Source organism: Myotis brandtii, unplaced genomic scaffold (genome assembly GCF_000412655.1).
Source record: "Myotis brandtii unplaced genomic scaffold, ASM41265v1 scaffold441, whole genome shotgun sequence".
Taxonomy (NCBI): Eukaryota; Metazoa; Chordata; class Mammalia; order Chiroptera; family Vespertilionidae; genus Myotis; species Myotis brandtii.
In genome coordinates this window covers 307953-327071 of record NW_005366873.1, presented here as the reverse complement: position 1 = coordinate 327071, position 19119 = coordinate 307953, and the positions used below count along the sequence as shown (strand labels likewise).

At 45.8% G+C, this 19119-nt stretch overlaps 1 protein-coding gene across 1 annotated transcript in view; it reads right to left on the bottom strand.

Annotated features, from left to right (window-relative positions):
- Positions 1-19119, bottom strand: part of GFRA1 (GDNF family receptor alpha 1) — a gene marked incomplete at its 5' end in the record, with an annotated part of 179848 nt that overhangs the window by 124163 nt on the left and 36566 nt on the right. The window lies entirely within an intron of this gene.

The window sequence follows — 19119 nt, the reverse complement described above, 5'->3', positions numbered from 1 at the left end:
GCAACAAGGACACACAGAAGGATGAACTGAGGAAGGGCCTATGAATCTTGAAATCATATAAACAAAACATGGGTGTAAATTCCCCGCATCATAACTCACAACTAAGACCATGCCTTCCTATGAAATCCTAGATCAAAGGTGAAAAAAAATTGTTTCAACAAATACTTGCAAGGCTACCATATGCCAAGCACTGTGTCTGGCACTGGGAACCACACTTCTACAAGAAGCATAAATGAGCAAGCAGTCACTAACACCCCCCTAAGGGGAACCCTAGCTTGACTTCTAACACCTTACATTGGCTTTGACTATTTTTGAACTTTGTATAAATGAACGGATTCCGTGTGAATTTATTCTGTCTGCCTTCTTTGCTCCACAGAGTGTGGGTCCCCACGCTGTAGTCTGTAGTAGATCATTCATGCTCACCACTGTATAGTATTCCATTGGTAATGAGATCATCATTTTTTAATTTTATGGAAGCATTTCTGTATTGTTCTAAATTTTAACAATGAACATGTCTTACACATTTATAATCTAAACTTGAAAAGTTATTTTCATCTCAAAAACTAAATAAGAACTGTATCATCAACATCTAAATTTGTTGTCAGCCATCCCTACTAACCCATCAGCTCCTACAAGGTCACGCAGAGCCAACGGCCCATGAATGGTGTGGATGAGATGTGACCAGGTGGGTGAGACAGACGGCACGGACAGAACACCTGTGGGAGCAGTTTTCATTTCAACGGAGCACACGTGACCCCCTAAGGAGCATCATTCCCATTCCATACACCTCCACCCAGGCCAGACCGCAGACTCCCAGTTCCAGGGAGGTGGCTAAAATACCACCCTTTCTCTCGCACTCGTGAACACCAACTGGGGTGCAAACAGCCCATATTGGTACCTTTACGGGACGTTAACCACTCTGCTCTAATTTATATGTGCTCTGTCATTCTCTAACCCCAGTCATTCATCACGAGCCCCAGCAATTCATTTATGAGCCATTCACCTCCCTTCCCTGGACACTGCCCAGAGCCTGAGAAGAACCAAGTACAGCTCCCTCAGCAAACCACGGTCATTTGCACCTGCTGCTTCCAACATAGAATCTGCACCACCCACTTTGACCAGCCTGCTCACTTGCAGGAGCCCTCCTCCCGGCCTTCAAATGTCATAGCCACTGGAAGGTTTCCCAGAGCCCACCCCCACGGAGAGGGAAGTCAGCGTCCGCCTCTGTGCTCCCAGAGTAATGTGTGCGCGTTGCAATTACAGCTCCTATTATAATTAGTTATTTATGGGAGCCCTGAGCTCCTGAGGACAGGGGCTAAGTGTCTTCATCACTCTGGCGGCTCCTAACTGCCTGGCGTGGTGTGCTCCCACACCAGCGAGAAGGAGAGAGGGCTGGTCTGTCGTAACGCCCACCTGGTCCAACCCCCTCATGTGACAGATGAGGAACCTGAGTCCCAGGGACGGGAGAGATTCTCCCCAAGGCCACCCATGGCGCTAGAGGCTGAGCCAGGGCGACACTGAGATTCATTTGACCTTAATGAAGCACGAAAGCCCATCCCTGTTAGCAAAGTACAAATTCGAGATGTATCATGCTCCTCTAATGAAAACAGACAAAAATTTCCAACCCTGGAAACATCGTGAAATATGATTAGTCTTTCAAATACGTATCCAGTCTCGACATCTGTCCACAGTCCTCAACCTCCTCTCCATGGCTTTGACAGGGAGCACGTCCTTCGAAATTCAGTACAGATTTGAATCACTGGAAAGCAACAGCGAGTGGGCAGGGAGGGAGGAAATTGGGGCAGGGATATAGTGACCTTATTCCTTCCAAATCCACTGGGTATTCCATGCTTTCGCAGGCAAATCTACACAAATACTAGTCATATCTTCTCCTCAAAAAAAAAAACAACACAAAAAAACTCTCTTGATTTCCATAGGAGCTATTTTAGATTTCTAAAAGAACCCTTTTTCAGCTTCATTGACATTTGCACCTTTTTATTCAAATGTAAATTTGAATAAACACCAGTATAAATATTGCAACAATTTTGCCCATGACTTATCTTGTAATTTACACTGTAAATGTATTTCTTTTGTAGTCTGTGGCATAAATCATTTTGTCGTTAGCATCATTTAGCTCTTTGCTCTGTATACTAATGGCTTGGGTTCCTCCTTGAAAATTTGACTTTCCCCGACTGGGCCAGCCATCCAGGCTCAAATGACTCATGGACAGAAGAGCAGAAACTAAGTGAGAAGACAGTAAGTTTTGTGCTGTTTGGCTACATTTTACCCCACCCCACCCCCACCCGCCACACACACACTCAAGCCTCCCATTGTGGGCCTCACACAATATTACCCACAAAAATACTCTTACCATCTTCTTCACTGGTGTTCATGCCCAACACCCCCGTCTCCCAAACCATAGGGACCAGTCCCTATGAACGAGCCTCACATTGGAGCGTGATCTTTGAGTCTGACCAGCCCCTAGGAATTACTTGGGAGTCAGTCACACTCTGAGCGGGAGTTTCCTCCTTGTTGAGGGCCGCAGCTCTGGTGCTGGGAGGTTAAGTTAGAGAATTTGCAGGAACTCGTTCCCATCAGTGGTTGTGGGGAATCCCTCGAGAGGAAGACTCGGCGCCATTCGTCCGCTCTCCCCGGAAATGGAACTCACACGAGTTCAGAGCTGGGAGCCTCCACCCTAACCACAGCCAGGTTGCGCCCAGAGGCCTCCAGGGACACTTGTGCAGAGGAAATGAACTCCTTCGGACAAAGCTCTGCTCTTACTCACGTCCCCAGGGAGAAAACCTCACAGCCCAGTCCTTCAGGGGAACAAAGAAGGCCTGTTCTCCAGCCCCACCCCCACCCCCTGGAGCCACGCTGGTCCTATAGATAGATGAAAGGCCATGGGTGTCAGTCAGTGACCGCAGATGTGGGAAGGAGAAAGGGGGGAAGAAGGACTTGAGATAAGACTCTATGTCCAGTTTCTTCAACGAGGACTGAACATCAAGGATGCCTGCCCCTCCCGCATCCCTGCTGAGAGACTCACACCCCAGAGACGTTTAATGCACGGAGTCCTTCGGAGACAGGGGCCGTAAAAAGACTAGATTATTTATTAGTATTAATAAATGATGGCAATTAGGCCGGGGGATTCCTAAACGCTGCTGATTAAAAACTTTCTGGAGCATTGCTCGTCCACACGGCCAGTGTTTACCTCTATTAAAAATGATTTAACTCCACCGGGTGAACCCCTCTCCTGCGCCCGGGTTAATAATCAGCCGTGCGCAGAGCCACACGGGTTAAGTGAGTTGGCGCTCCTTTATTTATCTATGGCTTTGTTTTATGAGCAGACCTGGATGGCAGTCTTATTGCCCCTTCAGTCTGCTAAGAATAATTTACTATTTCGATCCACAGTCCATAACTATAGTCAGGAACGCTCTCACTATTATTACCATATCACACTTAGCCCACAGCCCGTAGCATTAAAGATAGGCCAAACCGTGAAAAGTGTGCCCGACTTCCGTTAAGACGGGAGGAAGCAAAGCTACTGGTGCTCAGACTATGTAATCATACACTCTCTCACTTTTGCTTTCTTTTCTAGGGTAAATTATATATGAGGGGAGTTTAGTTTCTTGAAAATGCATGCACTTAACTCCCATTTAAGAGCTCTCACCTGGGGAGACAGCTGTCTTTGTGAGTCCTCCTGTGGTTTGAGCTAGAGAAAGAAAAGTCTCAAGTACAAGCGCTTTTACAGTAAAGCACAGTAACTTTTACCAGGACTCAACTAACCAGGGGCAGAGGAAAAGAGGGAGGGAAGAGTGGGATGAATGCTGATTCCTGGAGTGGGGTCAGGTTCACCATGAGCCAAAGTCAACTTCAAGGTGGGCTAGGCGGCTCCCTCATCAAATTTCAAAGCCCAGCTGGCTCTATCCATGGCTATGAAGAGTACCAGAATGCAGTCTGTGGCTTTTGTGTCCTGCAAACCCTGTGAATGAAGTGAATTCTTTCTTTCCTATGCTGGAAAGTGGGTCCCTCCAATGCCTTCCCTCTTGGTGAATGCAGGCACTCCAGAGTAGATTCCCATTGACAAAGCCTAGGCCCCAAAATTGCAGATGGGCTCCTCAGGGAGGGCAGGGTTATTTCCTTCTCTCCAAGATACATTCCAGGGCCATGTCACCACATGATGGTGGCCACCGGATCCCATGACCTAAGACTGGGTCCCAACTCCTCATGAGGTGGAAACCTGGTGGGGGGAAGAGGACCTCTTGTAGCCTGTGTTCTCATCTGATAAGTGGGGATGGTTGAGATACACTTTGTCCTACCACAGGGATATCATGAAGGTCAAGGCAGGTAATTTAATCAGCACAGAGCCCATGGACTGAGGTTGATGATCCTGGGCTAGGTTCAGATCCTGGGCCAGCTATTTAACCCCTCTTGGTCTCCATTCCTTCATTTATAAAATGGGGATTTACCCTTCCAAATGCACGACAGCAACCAAGATCATACATGTAACGCTCTCAGTGAGCACATGGTAGCTGGTTTGTGGTACACGTTCAGTCAGTGCAAGTTACTGTTCTTATAATCATAAGCAATAAAGCAGGGTAGCAGAGAGCTCAGGCCTTGAAGTCAGAGTTGGGCCCAGGTCTGGCTGTGTGATCTCAGGCAGACGACTGAGCCTTTCAAACCTCGCTTTTCTCATCAGCAGCAGGGAGAGATAATGACCACAGCTAACGTCTGTGTTACCTCATACAGTGCTGTGCAGACCAAACGAGGTACGATGGAGAAGCGTGCACAGTAACTGAGTACACAGTAGTACTCAGACTTCTGTGAATGGTAGCGTTACAAGTCAACATTGATTGGTTGCCTGCTCCTTGAGAAACCTTGGTGACTTTCTGTAGGGCTGTAAAAGTTATCACCAGAGGAAATCCTAAAATAAAATGACCGTTTTCATGTCTTCTTCTCATCATGGAGCTCTGTGCATTGAGAAACTCGTAAGCAACTCTCAAACATTACCTTACGGATGAATTATTTTTCAAGTCTGCCATCAGCGGTCCAATGACATCCTATCTTCAATCCTCCATGATCTAAAGGGGTGCGATTAGAAGTTCCAGAAACCCAGGGCCCAGCCTTGATTTTCAGCACCACTCACCCCTCCGACACTGCCTGTCTCCTCTGGGCCTGCCATGATTTCTCAAGGTCACCCTGTAAGGGGCTCACCTGCCCTGGGCTTCGATCCGTGTTTCAAGCCGTGCCCCCTGGAAGCCCAGGGTTCAAAAGAGGTAGGGACTGTGTGGGGGCCGCGGAACTGAAAACCTCTACTGGGTGCAGTGGGGCTCCACGAAGGATTTGTCTGGGCAAAGCGTTCGGCTACTTTATTACATAAATTAGGTAAAGTTTGAACACAACAAACCACTTACGGGAGCCCTTCCTGGCCAGGTGCAGGCCTGTGCTCTCCGGGAGCCCGGCCAGCGAGCATCCGAGGCTCCTCGGAGTCCCCACGTGGTCTCCATGGCACCACACGGGGCTGTGATTAGTGTCCTGTGTCTCCAAAACCAGACAGCTCAGGCAGCCCACACCCAGGCCCCTCCTGCTTCCCTATTCTTGTTCTTTTGTTTGTTTGTTTGATTGATTTTTTATTCCTCACCCGAGGATATTTTTCCATTGATTTTCAGAGAGAGTAGAAGGGAGAGGGAAAGACAGAAATATAGATGTTAGAGAAACACATCAAATGGTTGCCTCCCGCACAAGCCCTGACCAGGGCCCTGGCAGGGGAGGAGCCTGCAACTGAGGTTCACGCTCTAGACCAGAATTGAGCCCAGGACCCTTCGGGTCCGCAGGCCAAGGCTTCATCCACTGAGCCAAACTGGCTAGGGCCTGATTCCCCATTCTTGAATGCGGTGGGACTTGAATCTCTCCGTCCTTTTTCTTCTCTGTCTCATTTGGGACCCAGGCCGGGTAAAGTCCTATCATATTCTCCCTGCTCCTGGCCTCTCTTCCCCTTTTATCATGTTAGACATGAAGACCACGACTTTGCCTGTCACTGTCTTACCTCTGAAGGCACGTGGCCTTCAATAGATGTCTTTTGTTGTAAGAAAAAAAATTATTTTAAGCCCTGAAGTATCTTCCTACTACATTTCCTAGGGAATGTGCCACCAACATCAATCGCAGGCCCCGTGCTTAGAACCACCAGCCCACACTGATTCGGGGGCAGTGCAAGGGACGGAGCTGGTGAGTCCCTACCATTTTTATGACATTACATCCCCAGTCTATCTCATTCGTCGCACAGAGGGATAAAGCCCTTAACTACTGAAAGAACATAAAAAAATAGATTTAGGAATAATACTTTTTATGATAGCATTCTGTATACTGTGAAAGTTATGTTCAATTCTGCAGTACTTTATGGAGCTGATAAAGTAGAACAGGCTGGCTTCCCAGCGAACAGTGTATTTTATATCCATTTAAAATGTTTTCTCTTCAATTGAATTACTTTTTGAGTAATTATAATAAGACTAATCTGGGCTTAATGAATTCATGTACGAATACTTTAGATGGCGTTATTAAAACCGCTCTGATATGAAACTATATTAAACTCAATCCCTTCAGCAGCCAGTGTTTTTCTTTCAAAAGAACGGCGTACGTGACTTGCTCTGAATTCCTTTAAGTCAGCTCACCAACAAGTCATAAGGAGCCGCATTAATAGTGCAACCAAAAGGAGAGGTTGACAAATAACTTTGTGCTAATTTCCGTAAACTTACGCAATTGAATTGTAATTAGGAGTCACAGAAAGTGTTTTTATGAAGCATCCATCCACATATGCAAAGGTCCTTTAAGTCAGCTCACCAACAAGTCATAAGGAGCCACATGAATAGTGCAACCAAAAGGAGAGGTCGACAAAAAACTTTGTTCTAATTTCCGTAAACTTACGTAATTGAATTGTAATTAGGAGTCACAGAGTGTTTTTATGAAGTATCCATCCACATCTGCAAAGGGCTGAAGAGTAGGTCCACCTTCCAGAAGAAATCAGTTACGGCTCTGATCAGTTATAGATCTGATCAATTATGGGTCTGATCAGTTATAGCTCTGATCGGTCATAGCTCTGATCAATTATAGGCCTGATCAGTTATAGCTCTCATCAGTGGGTCTGATCATCAGTTATGGCTCTGATCAGTTATAGGCCTGATCAGTTATAGCTCTCATCAATTATGGGTCTAATCAGTTATGGCTTTGATCAATTATAGCTCTGATTAGCAATGACATAAAACTACTAAAGGTAAAACACTAAAAATGAGTCTGTGGATACGGAGCCTTCTTTTCTACAAACCCAACCGTCTAAATCTCTGGATTCTAGTTGGCACTAGAGGCAAAGCCACTCATCTTCTCCGGATGCAGCTCCTCCATCAGAAAGCTGATTTGTGCTAGGTGATCTCTGAGGTCCCTTCCAGTTCTAAAACATGATGGTTTCAAGTTTAAAATTACACACATTATATCAGATGGGCTGTTATTGCATAGAGCTTATTTGTCATCTTATCCACACTAAATTACAGTCACAGAGAAAAAAAAAATCTCATTCCCTGCATTTCACACACATCCATAAACACATTCATAATATGGCTGGTGATTTCAGATTTATCTCAAGATATTATCTCGGTGGTAAAATATACTTCCCATTACAGATAAATTATAAACCAGCTGAAAACCTCTAAGGTTATAGGGCCTCCATGAATCAATTTCTATTTGCACCCCCACCCCCACCCACCCAGCGTGTACTTCCTGAGAGATGTTCTGTCATCTCCATTTCCAAGTCAACTGGTTAGTTTCATCATGTACATATCCCTCAGGCAGGTCTCTGAGATCCAGGTTTTAATAGGACTGGTTACCCCGTGTCCTAACTTCAAACTCGGTATTTACAAATGTCTAGCAGAATAAATCTCTTTCTTCGCCAGGTGATTGTTACCAGGATGGACAACTTTAAAGCAAACATAAGACAATGCCATCATCATTATTCTGATGGCTTGGCACAAATTACTATCAGGAGAGCTTCCAGGAGCCAGAGACAATTAAAGTCTGAGTTCGGAGAAGCCGCCCCCAACATCAAGCACTGCTGATTAGAATGATTTGGAAGTAAACATGTTCCAGCTAATTGGCCCAAGTCTTCCAGGAGGAAGCTTTGGCCACGGGATTCGTTCTGGCCGGACCCATTTCGGGAAGTACAGGTTCTGGCCAGGCCCTGCCATGAATCCCCTGAAAAATCGAGGATGAATCATGGCAGCCCTCTGGGTCCCCAAGGTTTGACTGGAGTCTCTGCAGTCCCTTCCGGTTCTAAAGCTCCATAAGGAACCTTTCGCTAGGACCCTCTGTGTTCCCAGGTTACCTGGGAACTATGCCAGAATCTGCACCCCATGCCCAGCAGGCCGGCGGGGGGGGGGAGATGGGAGAAAACATCTCCAGCAATGCAGCGTTCATTCTCTCCGAATCGATCTGTTCCTTTGGAAGCAGGATCCATGTTTATCCAATGAACAAACATTAAAGCGCACAAGTACTGCCCACACTCTATATCAGGGAAGTGCTGGTATTTTTCAGAGGTAGTTGGGAGCAAGAAGTTAAACGTGAACTCTAGGCTCTTCCATGAATGTGTCAAGTGCACAGGTCTTTCTTCGGGAAGGCAGCACATTTTTTAAAGTCACCCACTCAGAGGCTCAGAACGGTTCCTCTCTCTCCATCACCCCACGTGCACGGCAGGGCCGCACACTGGGCTGGGCTCTGGTGCATCGAAGCCAGGCATCTCCGAGGGGCAGGGGACCACGAGGGCTGAGGACACCCTCCCAACAGCCTCTGCGGCTGTACCTTTTCATCTTTGGGAAGAAGAGGCAGTAAGCAGTTAATCCGGGTACCACAGGCCATACTTTACTGGGCGCCTTTGCAAAAAGGAAGGGGAAGTTCATGCCGCAGTTTAAGATTCTTTTAAACCTGTATGACATTCAGTGGCTCAACACAGTCAGGATATGTAGATGTCAGTTTCATGAAGGATCTGTGCAGCTGCTTTGCCCTGAACAAAAGGCTGCCAGCATCTCACAGAGCTGAAGGTATTTTAAGCATTATATATATATATTTCCAAGCATCATGGCTATTATTCTTCAAGTCCAGGGAGCTGGGTTCTAGTTCTACCTCTGCCCTAACTGGCGATGGCTGGTGGGTAATCCTCTCTTGGGGATCCCTAGTTGCAGTGAAAGCCTGCCTTCACTAATTCTTCAAGGAAACAATAAGACAGTGGATGCGCTCACACTCTGAAAAAAAATAAAATAGAAATTTCTGATACTTTGTTAGTGTCCGCTGGAGTTGATACAATGTAATGAGCACATAATGGGCTCAAAGGAAGCTGAAATCCAGACCCCACAGTCCAAGAGCTTATAATAAAAAGGAGAGTCAGGCACACTCAAGGCAAGAGCGCCAAATCTACCTGGAAATGAAAACAGGACAGTGAGGAACAGAGACATTTTGAGGAGGGGGCTCTGGGCAGTCTTCACGGACTAGATACAATGTGAGCTGGATCGTGAAGGACAGTCCTAAACAAAGCTAGCATTTATGGAGCCCTCGTTTCTTAGGACTTTACTTAAAATCCTATATATATAAAAGCCAAGTGACTGGAACGACCAGAACAACTGGTTGCTATGATGTGCACTGCAGCCAGCCAACCTCCTGCGGCCCCTCCCCCTGGCCAGCCTGCCCCAATCAGCCCCGATCGGGACAGGGCAGCTGGACACCACCCATGCATGAATCGTGCACCGGGCCTCTAGTAGTACGTATCATTCTCACCTTCATTTTACCAATAAGTTCATTTGCCAAAGACCCCATAGGCAATCTGACTGTAGGGCACACCCCCATCACCACTGTACAGTAGGATTCAAAATGTGGAGATGTGGGACCATGGAGCAACAGGACAAGGGAGTCAGAAGAAATAAAATGGGCTCACGGGAAATGGAAGAAAACCTAAATAGATGGTGGTATATGCCATAGTCACAGACTGAAGGCCTCAGTATTATTAAGATATTGTTTCTCCCCCGATTAACCTATATTTTCAATACAATCCCAACAGCAAGTGCACCAAATTCTTTGTAGGAAATGACAAGCCAATTCTAAAATGTATAAGAAACATAAGAATCTAGAGTAGCCACAGCTATCTTGATAAAGCAGAGAAAAGTCAGAGGGTTGATACTACTTGACTTAAGACATAAAATAAAGCCACAGAAATTAAGACAGTGTCGCTGACAGACAAGCAGTCTAGGGAGCAGAATAGAGAGCCCAGAAATAGACCTGCAAATTTACAATCATTTGCTTTTTGACAAAGGAGCCAATGTAATCCAATAATGGAAAGCCAGTCTCTTCAACAAATGGTACTGGAACACCCATACAGACCAAAACAAACTTAGACTTCTGCCTCAGGCAATACACAAAAATTAATTCACAATAAGTCACAGGCCTATAGGCCTATAGATAAATGCTTAAACTATAATGTTTCTAGAAAACAAAAACGTAAGAAAATAACCTCATTACTTAGGCATAGGTAAAGATTTCTTAACTGTAGAATCCAGCTGGATGTTTACTGTACAGTTCTTTCGACTTTTCTTAGGCTTGAGATTTGTCATAATAAAATATTGGGACAATGAGCGCCTGGAATTGGGTGTGAATAATATAGAGTAGACAAAGATACAAACAATAATAAGTGCTCTACCTGTAACGCACCATTGGGGTTTTGAAGTCTGTGCACTTTAGGACCTATTCCTGAATAAATTCCCTGCACCTCTCATCCTCCTAGCACATCAAAGGTGATTTAACTAGTCTGTCCATTTTCCCTCTGGATCTAACAACCTACTATGCTCTGTATTACCAGGTGGGTAAATGACAGGGGTCAAGGTCTTTGCAAAGTTCCACAAAGCACAGTGATGTCTCTGTGGAAGAGGAGAAAAGGAACTAAATCGGGAACAGAGTCCGGTCCATGGGTCAAAGACTTACTACCATTAAAATGGAAATACTCTCCAAACTGATACACACTTTCAACACAATCCTATCAAAATTGCAGCCTTCTTTGCAGAAGTCAGCAAGCCGATCCTAAAATTCATAGGCAAGCTCAAGATCTTCTGCATAGCCAAAACAATCTTGAAAAAGAACAAAGTTGGAGGACTCACACTTCCTGATTTCAAAACTTATTTCAAAGCAACATTTAATGAAGACAGTGAGGTATGGGTATAAAGGACAGGCATATTGATCAAAGGACTAGAACTGACAGTCCAGAAATAAACCCTCTTAGATATAGTCAATTGAATTTTGTTTAAGACAATTCAATAGGAAAAAAGAAATATTTTCAACTAATGGTGCTGGGACAACTGAATATCCACATGTAAAAGAATTAAAATGGACCCTTATCTCATACCACATACAAATTAATTCAAAATGGATCAAAGAGCTAGAACTATAAAACTCTTAGAAGATAACAAGATATAAATCTTTGTGGCTTTCGATTAGGCAATAGTTTCTTAAATAGGACATCAAAAGCAGAAGCAATGAAAGAAAAATAAATGAACTGGACATAATCAAAATAAAAAACATTTATCCCTCAAAGGGAACCATCATGAAAGTGAAAATACAACTCCATAGAATTATATAAAATAATTGCCAATCATATGTGTGATAAGGCCCTTGTACCTGGACTATATAAACAACTATGACAAGTCAAAAACGTAAAAGACATATACCCAATGATGGTCCTGGAGATTATTAGGCTAAGTGACATGAACCAGTCAGAGAAAGATAAATACCATTTGATCTCACTTATATGTGGAATCTAATGAGCAAAATAAACTGACAAACAAAACAGAAACAGAGGCATGGATACAGGGTACAAACTGACAGCTATCAGAGGGGAGGGCGGTGGGGGCACTGGATGAAAGAAGTTGAAGGGATTAGCCAAAAGAAATACATAAATAACACACAGACCCCAACAACAGTGTGGTGGGTGGTGATAGCCAGAGGGAAAGGGGAGTGGGGGCCAGGTGGAGGAGGGCAAAGGGGCGGGGGGAGGTTGGGGATAGATAGAGACTTTTCTTGGGGCAGTGAGCACAAGATCCAGTGTGCAGATGATGTTTTATTGAGTTGTACACTTGAAACCTGTATGGTCTTGTGAACCAATGTCACCCCAATAAATTCAACTTAAAAAAAAATGGGCAAAGAATCTGAATAGACATTTCTCCAAAGAAGATATACAAAAGACCACATGGGAAAATGCTCACCATCATTAGGGATCAGGGAATTGCAAATCAAAACCACCCAAGATACCACTGCACACCCACTCGGATGGCTATAATCAAAAAGGCAGATAAACAACAAGTGTTGACAAAGATCTGGAGAAATTGGGAGTCCTCATACACTGCTGGTTGGCATGCAAAATGGGGCAGCCACTTTGGAAAACAGTCTGGCAGATCCGCAAATGGTTAAATATAGAGCTACCACGTGACCCAGCAATTCCACTCCTAGGCATGTACCCCAAAGACAAGAAAGCATATATCCACACAAAACCTTGTACACAAATGTTCACAGCAGCATCACTCACGATAGTTAAGAAGTGGAAACAACCCAAATATCTCTCAACTGGTTAATGTGTAAATAAAATGTGGTATATCTATACAACAGGATCTCATCTGGCAATAAAGAGAAATGAAGTACTAATAGAAGTTACAATATGGATGAATCTTTCAAACATGATACCAAGTGAAAGAAGCTAGTCACAGGGACCACATGTACCACGGTTCCATTTATGTGGAATGTCCAGAATAGGCAAATCTAGAAACCAAAGATAGATTAATGGTTGCCCCGGGCTGGAGGGGATGAGAGATGGGAGAGAACGACAGCTGAGTGGTGCCTGGTTTCTTTTGGGAATAACAAAAAAGTCCTAAAATTGATTGTCTGATGGATGTACAACTCCATGAATTTACTAAAAACCACTGAACTGTACACTTTAAAGGGGTGAGTTGTATGATATGTGAATTATCTATAATATGCTAATTAGACTGGACGACCTTCCAGATGACCTTCCAGACAACCTTCCGGACTAAGCCGTCGGGGGGGTAGGGGTGGGGGGGGGGGCGTGAGGCAGAGGCAGCTGCTGCAGCTGCGGGGACCAAGCCCCTTGTACAAATTTCATGCATCGGGCCTCTAGTGTACCAATAAAGCTGTTTGAAGAAGAAAAAAACAGTCCCAGGTTGTGACTACATTTCTAACGCGCAGCATCGTCACCTCTGAGCTTCTCTAGACCACAGCTGGGCAAGCCAATCCCTCATAAGGTACCCAACTCTTCATCCTATGAACTCATCCCTGCCTGGCTTTGGTCCACACGCAGCCACGCGTGGCCACCGAGCTGGATCGTGGTGCGTCTGAATTGGGATGTGCTTTAAGTATAGAAGAGATGTCAGATTTCAAAGTCTTGGTTAGTGAGAAAAGCCAAATAGCTTATTAATAATTGTTTGCATTGAGTTACAAGCTAAAATGATATTATGGGTAAATTAAGTGAAATTAAATGTTATTTAAAATCAATGTCACCTGAGCTTTGTAATAGTTCGATGGTGGCACTAGAAATTTTAAATTAAACATGTAGCTTGCATTCTGTTTCTATTGGGTAGCACCGGTTTAGATTTTGAAATATAAATAAATCATCAAAACTTCCCTGATCCCCAGTGTTTGGGGGGATTATTTTATGCAGAGGTCTAAACGGTAATTAACTTTGAAGTCCACTCAGTAGCTATAAAATGCCTGCTGCTGGGCAATTATGAAGGCACAAAAGGTTCCTTGTTTGCTGCCCTCGGCCAAGGGGTCCTTTGGAGTAGAGTTAAAGATGCTCAGCGTGGCCTTTTAAACACTGGCGTGCCCAAGTCTTCACAAAGCACAAATGTTTCCCAAATAAGCCCGGCCCAGAGAACTTCCTCTGCCCTCTTTAAGAATCCGGATCAAAAGGGCGGCCTTTTGGAAATGATGAAAGATCAGTCTGAGATGACAGACCACTGTTCACAGGATGAAAATGTCTTCTCAAAGGGGTTTTATCGGGAAGGGGCTTTGCATGTCCTCTGTGAGGGTTCCCCCCTTCGCCCTCACTGGGCAACCCTGACCTGTGTAGGGAGCTTCTTGCTTCTCCTGCCCTGGGTTCCTCTTTGCTCCACCGGCCCAGGGCAGTGAGAATAGGGCTGTGGGGCAGAGGCAAGCTCTAAACTTTGGCTCTGCAGACACCTTATAAAACTATTCAGAGCCCCACCGGTGTGGCTCAATGGCTGAGTGTTGACCCACAAACCAGGAGGTCATGGTTCAATTCTAGGTCAGGGCACATGCCTGGGTTGCGGGCTCAATCCCAGTTGGGGGCATGCAGGGGACAGCCAATCAATGATTTTCTCTCATCATTGATGTTTCTCTCTCTCCCTCTCCCTTAATCTCTCTAAAACCAATAAATATCCTATATAATAAAAGCGTAATATGCAAATTGTTCCCTCGACCAGGAGTTCATCCAGGAGTTCGACCAGGGGGCGGAGGCCGGCCGGGGTAAGGGAGGGAGGACCCGGCCTGCAGCTGGCAGCCACTGGGAACCCTATCAGTGCACTGGGCCTCTGGTGTATGGATGGATAGGTAGATAGATAGATAGATAGATAGATAGATAGATAGATAGATAGATTGAAACTATCCAGAGATGCATCTGTACCCCCAACAGAGGAAACAGAAATGGACCTAAGATTGTACCTGAGATGTGGCAGCTTCTGGAGATAAAGATGCCAGCTTAGAGGAGCAGGGCGTCCAGTTGCTCCTTCTCTACCCAGCCAATGCCCAAAGGACCGAGCCAACCGAGCCTTCACCCCCACTCTCCGGGGCAAAGAAAGCAGGTTTGGAGGTGAAGGAACATGGCCAGGGCTTATTCCAAAGCTGACGCCCTGTGTGAACACTGAGCTATGGGTGCTGCCACTCCACTCTGCAACACTCCTCCGGGCTGCGTGCTGTGGGAACAGGTTAGCAGGTGGTTTTAACAAACGTACATGGCCTGGGTTGGTGTGGCTCAGTTGGTTGGGGGGTTGTCCCATTCACTGAAAGGTCGTGGGTTCAATTCCCGGTCAGGGCACATACCTAGGTTGCAGGTTCAATCCCCCGTCGAGGTGCATGCAGGAGGAAACCCATAAATGTTTGACTCTCACATTGATGTTTCTCTCCCTCTCCCTCTCTCTCTCTCTCTCTGAAATTAACAAAAACATGTCCTCAGGTGAGGATTAAAACAAACAACAAAAAAAGGTGTATGAACTAGAATCCTGCCTCTTCAACAACTGAGATAACTCTTAAATTCTTACACCTCCTTTTGCTCAGACTCTCCCGTAACAGAAGACAGTTTCATTGGCTTAACGGCCTTCATTGTGTGCATTGCAGAAGCAGAGACAAAATATCTCTGGGTCCTTAATCCCTTCCGGGCCGCCCCGTGTAGAAGTGGGAAACACGGTGGGTGCTTAATGCTGAGTCCTGTCCCAGTGGAGCCATTTCTTCTACCTGCTCCTAAATGGGAGAGCAGGCCACGTGCCAGCCTGTTCCAGCCCCTGGGGCAGGCCGGGCATCGTGCTCAGCGCGGGGCATATGCAAAGACGAATACACTGCAATCTCTGCCTTTTAGGCTATTCCTCAGTAAGTGCCTATCAAGTTATTTTAAAGATTTGAGACAAAGTGTGCCGCTAGAACAAAGCTCATTTCTGGAGCTAGCTTGTGGCTTGAGACATCTTCTAAATTACAGCAGTTGTTACAAAATGTACCTGCCTTACAGCTTCAAAAGAACGGGCTGTAACATGGCTATTTCTCGATGGACTGTTTCTGGGTTCAGTGAGGTAAGCAACGCCGTCATTTCCCATTCTCCTCCCACCACTCTCATTACCGGCCAGGCCTGGCCGTCGGTAAGCATGTGGCCGGCGTCGCAGGCCCTGGCTGGTGTGACTTAGAAAGTGAAGGGAATTATGATGGAAATGTCATCGCAGGCCACCAACCGTCTGGAGGCCTCTGGTGAAGAGATTTAAAGGTGGTGCCTCAACCATTTCCTGGCCAGAGGCTGCCAAGAAGCCAGGGTGGCTCCAAGGGTGGCCAAGGGCACCGCCCTTCTCCACCTCCAGCCATGGTGGGCACCAGCACTTCATGTTGTGGCCCCACCCCATAACAAAGAAACAGAATTTCTGGAGGATGAGGCCCAGAAATCAGGATTTTAAAAAGATTCCCAGGTGATTCTAATGTGCAGCCAAGGTTGAGAACCACTGCTCTAGAGAGAAGTCTGAGTGATGCTACTTTGATGACTTCAAAGATGGAGGAAGGGACTACAAATTGTCTAACATGGTTCCTAAGCAAAGGGGTGCCTGGTACATCCTGATGATGCTTACCACCATCTCCTGCGTGCCCACCCTATTCCAAGCTCTTCCCACATATCTTCGGAGTTAGTCGTTATAGTGATGGGTGTTGTTATCCCATTTTAGAGATGGGGAAACTGAGACTGATAGCATCCTCAAGATCACAGTGCTGGTAAATGAAGGCGCTGGATTCAAAACCAGCATGAGTTCTTCTCACTGCTGCAGGGCCTCCCAAGATGGGAGCTGTCTGCTCCCCACAAGCTTCCCAAGAAGTGCTGCACTGAATACTCACATCACACAGAGGCGGCTGTACCCCAGTTCTCAGTTCAAAGCTGCCCTCCCCAGCTAGGTACGGGAAGAATTCTCGATGAGGTAACTAAGACTGGTTTCAACTCTAGTATTGGGCAACTACTACTCAGAGGCCATGCACATACCCAGAACAGAACCCCTACCCTCCATTAAAGAACCCAGGCATGCACGCACCCCTGGGCACACCCACACCATTATTATGTAAGACAGAAAACCAGCACTTCATCCAAGCTATCCGCAAGAAAAGTTTTTCAAAAATAAGCAACAGCCACAGGAATGAATTCAGTGAGCTTCGGAGAGGAGGTAACTCAACCCAGACACTGAAAGAAAACATACGGGGACACACAGAACGTCTCTGCATGAATGGAGGCAGCGGGAAGGTAGGGCAGGGCTAGGTTACGGACTGGGGACCACTGGGAATAGGATGTGAAGGGAAGTTTGGATTTTATTTCCTATTCCAAAATATTATTTTTACATATTTTAAATGCATTCTCTGGGGAGGCATGAAGACTTCTGAGCAGGTGAGTAAAATGTGCACAGCTGTGCTTTAAGGGAATTCCTGAAAGAGATACAGGATCAGCAACGGCCGATGGGTCCCTGAGAAGGTGACCGGCCAGGCGCAAAACCTGTCCTCTGACTGTTCCCAGAGCCGGTGAAGTATGACAAAGCCTAAGCTTCCAGCCCCAGCTCTTTCACAGCTGGCTCTGTGACACGGGCCAGGTGGCAGAAACTTCCTGAACCTCAGTCCCCTCGTGTCTTAGATGATGAGGTTAAACTAAATACCTGCTAAAACCACATCTACCTCTAAAACTGCGATTCAGAGTTACAGATTTCTGCACATCACACGAAACATGCCTCTGTGTCCTACGAAGCATGAAGCACTGAGATAACTGGTCCCCAGATCACTTAGATCTCGTTGTGGATTCCAATGATGTAATTTATACAAAGAACTTTTTTCAGTGCATATGATGGGTACAGGCAAGTGCCAGCTTCCAGTTTGTGATGAAATAACCCGTTCCTTTCCCAGTCTTAGAAAGTATCCCCCGCCTTCCCGTTCCAAATTCCAGACCTCTGTCTTCACTAAAACCAGCTGCCAACCCTTTCTCAACTCACCCGCTTAGCGAAGAAAAATAATCTGTTGGAATATACCCACACGTTTAAATTCTAACTACAGTATAAAAGCTAATGCTCTGTGACAGGCATGATCCCGCGTTTCCACAACACCTGAATCAAGGCCTGGGCACGCCAGCTTCCTTCAAACGAATTCAGCCAAGTTGTGAATCAACTGCACTTCCTTCTGCAAATGGGAGGAAGCAGGGGTCCCTTAACATGCGGCCGTGTCTACAGGGCACGAGTAGAAGTTACACCTGGGAATCCGATCAGGACCCGTATGAAGAGAACAGCCAAGGAAGAGAGAGGAGAAGGCAACCCTCTCTCTTCCCTCCTCAGTGGCTCACTTTGTCTTTACGCCAACAGGTATCAGATAACTCACACTGGTGGGAGGCTCAGGTTGGCGTGTTGCTCTGTCATGTCAAACTATCCGAACCTGCTGCTGGACTCGGGAAACTGTTCAGATAAACAGGTTAAAACGGAAACAGGTTCCATACGACTCAGAACTCACGTGAGGGAACACACCAGCGACTTCCTCCTCCCGGGAATATACGTTACAGAGTCTAATTTGGCAGCCCTCCAGGATCTTGTCTCAAAGAGCTGCTGGGTGATTTAAAGAGATGAGTATTTTACTGCCTTGACTCCTCTTTAAATATACACCGTTTGAATGGATCCATTTGTTGTAAATATCAAGGCATTGTATTTAAGACTTCAGATTTCAAGGGGGAGAAAAAGTTCTCTGCCATTTTTCTTCAAACCTTTCAAGATACTTAAATGAGTCCTAATTTTAAAAAAAAAATACTAATCCTGGTGTTTAATGATGATAAAGGACTTGTCTATTTTTGTAACAAATCACCAGAACAAAAAGCTATTACGGAGTAATTAAACACCACATTCGGCATAGATGCGGAGAAAGGAAGAATTGCAAATTACTTTTTACAGCTTGTTCTGAAGTTTTCTGAAGTGGAACACGTTTAATCATGCAACTCCTTAAAGGTGTTAAAAAATCATCAGGAGCGATGTGGGACAACCTTCAATTCCAGAGCCCCAAAGCCACGGACCTTCCCAGGGCCTCCAGCTGAGGGCTGTCCCAGTCTGAGACCCCATCTTTGGTAAGCCCATTCAGAAGTAACTGCTGCAGAGCCCACTTTCCATGTGTTTTCCTGGGGCGGGGGGGGAGGCTCAGACATCTCTGGCCTTTCATTAAATGTGGTTTGCTAGCCCTGACCCGTTTGGCTCAGTGGATAGAGCAGCTGTGGGCAAACTACGGCCCACGGGCCGTATCCGGCCCGTTTGAAATGAATAAAAC